Here is a 6000-nt window from a genome sequence, read left to right as displayed (position 1 = left end):
CCCAAGTGCACCCTATACCACCCTTCATGCCCCCCAGAATAACATGCTGCCAGAATTATAGGCCCATTTTCAATTTAGATTATTCAAGTTTGTGTCTCTTGATTCCATTATTGTTGCTTTTGGCTTGGGTATTCAGATCTTTTTTTTTAATAGCACCAATTCATCTGAGAGATGTTGGCCCCTGACTCCCATCCTTTCATGTTTGTTTTTCACCTCTTCTACTCAATTTCTTTTCTTCTCATTACTATACTCTGGGGCTAAGGAGTTTGAGACAACTCCCATTTTATCCATTGCATTTCTTCATGCAGTTATTTTAAGTATCACATTTAAGTGTTGTTATTCTGTATTCATGCTTTTTCTGACTTACTAACTTCTCCTTTTTTGAATTTAACATATCTTCCACTTCCATCCATGTTGCGTCAAATTGCATGAATGTATCATTTCTCACTGTAAACTAATTTAATAGAATAAAACACAAATATGCTGCATTCCTTTATGTAAAAATGAACTAGAAGAGAGAGAATTTTTAAAATATACTGATTTATTTGAAGTAGAGACAACAACAAATATCTAGAAATCAAATAACTGAAAGAGATGAAAGACTTATTCAGAGTAAAATCTGTCACTATAGAAATAAAGGACATAAAGAAATGAATAAGTAGTCGATATTCATAAGTTGGAAGAATAAATATTGCTAAATTGACCATTGTACACATTTACATTTTACACATTCAATGCAATAGCCACCAAAATTCTAAAGATACTTTTCAAGACCTTAGAATAAACAAAAGTTAAATTTGAATAGAATAATGAAATTTCCAGTAAAGTGACTTAGGATAAGAAAGAAGACACTATATTTCCTGACTTTAAATTTTATTGAAATCCATAGTAATCAAAAATATATTACTAAAATAAAAATGTGCCGTAAGACCAATATTCCTAAGAAACTACAAGTAAACCTCCAGGTGTATGGAAAGTTAACAACAATCAGTGTAAGTATGGAGCAGTGGCACAAGCTGTAAGGCATCTGCCGTGCACACATGCTAGTCTAGGACAGTGGTCCGCAAACTGCGGCTCGTGAGCCAAATGCGGCTCATTACACTTTTTAATGCGGCTTTTCTGTGTGTCAGGCTGCTGCTCCAGGAGTCAGGACTCTGCTCCTAGCCTCTGGCAGTGAGCGCCCTGTGTGCAGCCCCGGTGGCCGGCTCCACACAGCTCTAGTCGGGTCATTTGGTATGGGGGTGTATGACTTTCTGTGAGGCGCCGCAGCATTGAGGCAGCATCCTCTCTCTGCTGTCCTCAGAAGAAGACTGTGCCTCCTGTTGGGGACTGTGACTCGTTTGAGGCCATTTTGCTGTTCTTTCTGCCATAGTCCAGCTTTTCACCTAAAAGCTGTTTGCAGTCTTGCTGTGAGTTTTTGAGCTAAAGAGAAAGGAATGTGCAGCTGCAGGATATAATTAACTCTAGCCCGGAGGGAGAGAACACTGTCGGTACCGTTATCAGAAACTAGGCCTCACTCCTTAAGACCACATTCCGGAGTGAACTAGGCTGTTATCAATAAGTGTATGCTACATTGTCTGTTCAAGATCACTGAGGCAAAGCCATCTTGCACCAACCTCCTGATAGTCAAGCAATTAGGATTGCAGCTTAGAAGGTCACTAGAAATTTCCATAGAAACAGCACGTTCATCATAACTTGAAGGTCATCCAGCCCCTAGCCACTGCCCACTTCCTTATTTAGAGCATGATTTACTTTCTTTGTTCCTTGAAACCTGAAATATATCCTTGCCTTGTATGGGTCTTCGCGCCAAAAAAGTATGACTGACATCACCTTTGTACTGCCCCCCTTCTCACTTCACTATATAAGAAGGAGCTGTAGTCAAATAAAGTTGCCTTTGAGCAGTGAGACATTGCCTTGGGTCTTTATTATTAACCTCTCTCAGATTTTTACAGGTGTGGTTGTTCTTCTACCCAGCAAAATAGGAGTGCGGTTGTCTGAGAAGTCTTCCCAGCTAATTCCTGCTGGCCAGGCCCCCCTGGGGGGCTTCAGGACCCCGCAGCCTCCTAAATCAGCAGCGTGTCATGCGGTCGGTATAGCAATGGCTTGGCCTGCCTGCCTCTGGGTACTCAATTTCTGTCACAGAAAAAGGAAGGGTTGGGGGTGGGATGGAATGGATGAATATGAACTATATGCCTCTGGAACTTGGAAATGAGAGATGTGGGCAGGGCCAGGAAGAGACCCCACCAGGGAACCATGCTAATTCCCTGAGTATGGATGCGTTCTAAAGTTTTTGGTTTATTAGTTGTGTTATTTGCATTCTCCCTACCTATGTGGATACTTGCATGCAAAATATTATCAATAAAAACTTATTGAAACTAAAAGCAGTGTACCATTCTATGTATTTTCGGTTTTAAAAATGTGGCTTTTAAAATAAATCTCAATCGTGGTTTTGGCAAGATTTGGTTCGGTTGAATAAAAAGGTTGCCTACCTTTATTTTGTTGTTGTCTAGGATGAATATTATTATTTCGATCCCCAGCGCATTTTGGCGCCCAACGCTGGGCTCGAAGACCACCGCCACACCCCGAACGACTACAGGTCGGCGAGTCCGGAGCTGTTTCATAAATCGCAGGAAATACCTCATCAGGGTAAGCGTTGAAACGAGTTAGCCTTAATCAAAAATTTAAAACTGCAGTTTTTCCAGTCGTTGTTCTGATCGCCGCCCCTGATGGCTTTTGGGGCTTCACCCCATAGGATACGCTACCATGGGTGCTTCATTGACTACTGAGCTTAAATTCATTATTGATATTCAGTCTGAGTTGAAAGCCAGACATGTAGAGGTTACCAAAAAGGATATTTGTAATTTTCTTATGTTCGTTCATAATATATGTCCTTGGTTTATTATTACTTGTCCAGAAATTGTTGCGTCCACTTGGGACAAAATAGGACAAGAAATGAGTGATTATTTTGTAAATAATGATGATCCACAGAAGGAAAAAAATTATGTTCCAATATTGGAGACCTGTTAAGAGATATCATAGTAACTTAAAATGCCGGAGCCGCCAAAGACATCATCCATGCTGTTGAATCTCATGTACAACAAGTCTCCCGTGAGTGTTCCAGAACTCCCTCTCGTTCTAATTCTGTCTCTCATCTCCCTTCTCCCTCTGAAAATCCTTCTCCTTGTCTTCCCTCCACCACTGATTCTTTTACATTTGTTTCCAAAGTAACTAATGCTCTTAAAGATCTCTCTAATGCTTCTCATTTATATCCCTCCCTTACTTCTGTCCAGGCTTCTGCTCCACCTCAAGAACTTGATTCTCTATGCACACAGACCCCTGCAGAAGAAGCCGCTGCCTGTCACAGCTCATTAATCACACAAGCCACAGAAACACTTCCTCCTCCTTATGACTGCCCTGCTCCTCCAAAATGTGCCTTTCCTGATCCCCCTAAGCCTACTACTTTAGATTCTCACCTTATTACTATTACTTCCATGATCTCCCAACTTACTAATGAATTTCATCAATCTCGTGAACAAAAACCTGCTAGCGCTGCTATTTTTCCTGCTCTCCTTCCTAATGGCGAGGACCTTCCCCCGCCTCCACCTCAGCAGCCTCTACTGCCTCATTCTAACCTACCCCTCCCTCCGCCCGCTGGTCCCCGCACCCAAGAAAGGGCGCGGCGTGATCGCGAGGCACTTGCCACTGCGGACTCGGCTTCTGTAGCGGCCGATTCCAGTCAGCATGACTCATTTGAAGAAGAAGAAGACGCCCAACCTAGCAATGCCAATCCTCCGGAGGGTGAGACTCCTTTACGTTATGTTACTATTAATGAAAGAGATCTTGCTGAGCTGCTTCAAGCAGCAAAACCTTATGGGACACAAGCGTACCCTGCTATCTTACATTCTTCCTCGAGCGTCCCTGCCCTGTCGGTCGCTCCACAGCCTCCTCAAGCCTCCCCTGCTTCCTCGTCTGCCTCCTCTCACCCTATGGTCACCCGCTCACAGACTGCTGGGGGCACTCTATCCCTCCGACAACGTTCCTCTCGTGCCACGGGTGCTGTTCCACGCACTCCCTCCCGTCCCTTAGCTCCAGCTTTCTCTGCGAGAGAAGCGGAGGCTACAGACAATGAAAACATCCCTGCCCTTGACGCAGCAGATGATGCACCTTTAGCGCCCCCTGCCTCACCTGCACCCTCTCACCACCGTGGCCCTGGTTCAGTTTTTCGTGAGGATATAGAAATTCGAGATCTTGATCAGGCCTCCCTTAAGGAGCTTCGCAAAGCTGTTTTGGACTATGGCGTTCAAGCCCCCTATACCCTCACCTGTTTGGAAAGTCTCTCCTATGGTGGCAATCTTTTCCCCATTGAATGGTGAATTACTGTTCGCCGCTGTCTTAAACCTGAACATATTGTCCTTTGGGAAGCTGAATTTATTAACAACTGCAGGGAGCTCGCCCGTGGCAACGAGCTTGACTTCCTCCAAAATTTCTGGTTCCAAACCCTTATGACACCATTCTCAAACGCAGCGCCCTCTCCATTATCAATTGCTTTAATCTTACCTCCCAGGCCGGTCTCAAAGCTTGGAAAGGCTATTTCACTCCTCCTCTGCCCCTACTCTTCCTCTCGCTAAAATTCAACAAGCTGACAATGAACCCTATCATGCCTTGATTTCTCGCCTTCTTGAGGCTATTGATCGCACCACTGGCATTACAGACACCTCCAATCCTTTTGTTAAACAACTTGCTTTTGAAAATGCCAATCCCGCCTGCCGTACAGATTTTGAAAATCCCCCAAGCCGTCTCGATCTCTTGAGGAGATGATCTCTCTTTGCAAAAATGCCCATTCTTTTGCCACCCAAGTAGCTGGCGCCATAGTCGCTTTTCAGGGGCAAAATAAAGGCCGCATTTGCTTCTCTTGCGGCCAGCCTGGCCATTTTGCCAACAACTGCCCTCAACGCCAGGCCCCTATTATGCAAACAGGCACGACCTCTCCCCGTCCTCCACTTTGTCCGCGCTGTCGCCGCGGCCGCCATTGGGTCGCAGAGTGCCGTTCCACTAAAGACATACATGGCAATCCCCTGCAGCCTAATCAACGTTCCCCGGCTCAGGGAAACTCCAAACGGGGCCAGCTCCAGGCCCCGAGCCGTCAGTTCCAACGTTTTGTCCCGGCTTCAGAGCCCAGTCAGCCGGCACAACCCGCTCCAGCCCCTCAAGCTTATTACCAACAACAACAGCCGCTTTCCCAGCACCAGGCACATTGCCAACAGCAACCTCTGGTGCCCCCCAATATGCTCCCACCCCAGCAACCTCCCTTGTCAGGGCAACCCCTGGAAGCGTCGGACTGGACTTGTGTGCCTCCACCCCCCACTTATTAACTCCTGAGCACGGCATTTATCAGATTCCCACAGGCATTTTTGGCCCTCCGCCACCCGGTCATTTCTTTATGATCATTGGGCGTGCTTCAACTATTATTAAAGGCCTCATTATTCAGCCTTCCATTGTGGATAATGACTATACTGGGGAAATCATACTTTTAGCAGTCGCCCCCTATTATCCAGTTCAGGTACTACCTGGGCAGCGTATTGCGCAAGCTCTTCCGCTTCCCCTTAATGTTACATTGCCTTCTCTTCCAGAAGCCCGTGGCAATTCGGACCCTGGCTCCTCAGACATTTTCTGGGTGCGAGCCATGTGTAAAATTAGACCCCCTCTAGTTATCACTATCGAAGGCAAGCCCTTCACGGGTCTTCTTGATTCTGGTGCAGACACTACCTGCTTTTCTCCCGCCGACTGGCCCCCAGAATGGCCCACTACAGCCTCTTTTGATTCTGTCTCTGGAATCGCGGGCACAGTCAAGCAAGTCCTCATTAGCGCCAATAAGCTGGTCTGGCAGGACGAAGACGGAGACACCGGCCTTGTACCGGTCCGTACTTAGTTCCCGACCTCTGCCCCATTAATTTGTGGGGCCAGAGATATTTATGGAACTAAATGGGTGTCTATATCCGT

The sequence above is a fragment of the Suncus etruscus genome, chromosome 1 (genome assembly GCF_024139225.1).
Source record: "Suncus etruscus isolate mSunEtr1 chromosome 1, mSunEtr1.pri.cur, whole genome shotgun sequence".
NCBI classification, from domain to species: Eukaryota; Metazoa; Chordata; class Mammalia; order Eulipotyphla; family Soricidae; genus Suncus; species Suncus etruscus.
This window is presented reverse-complemented; position numbering follows the sequence as displayed.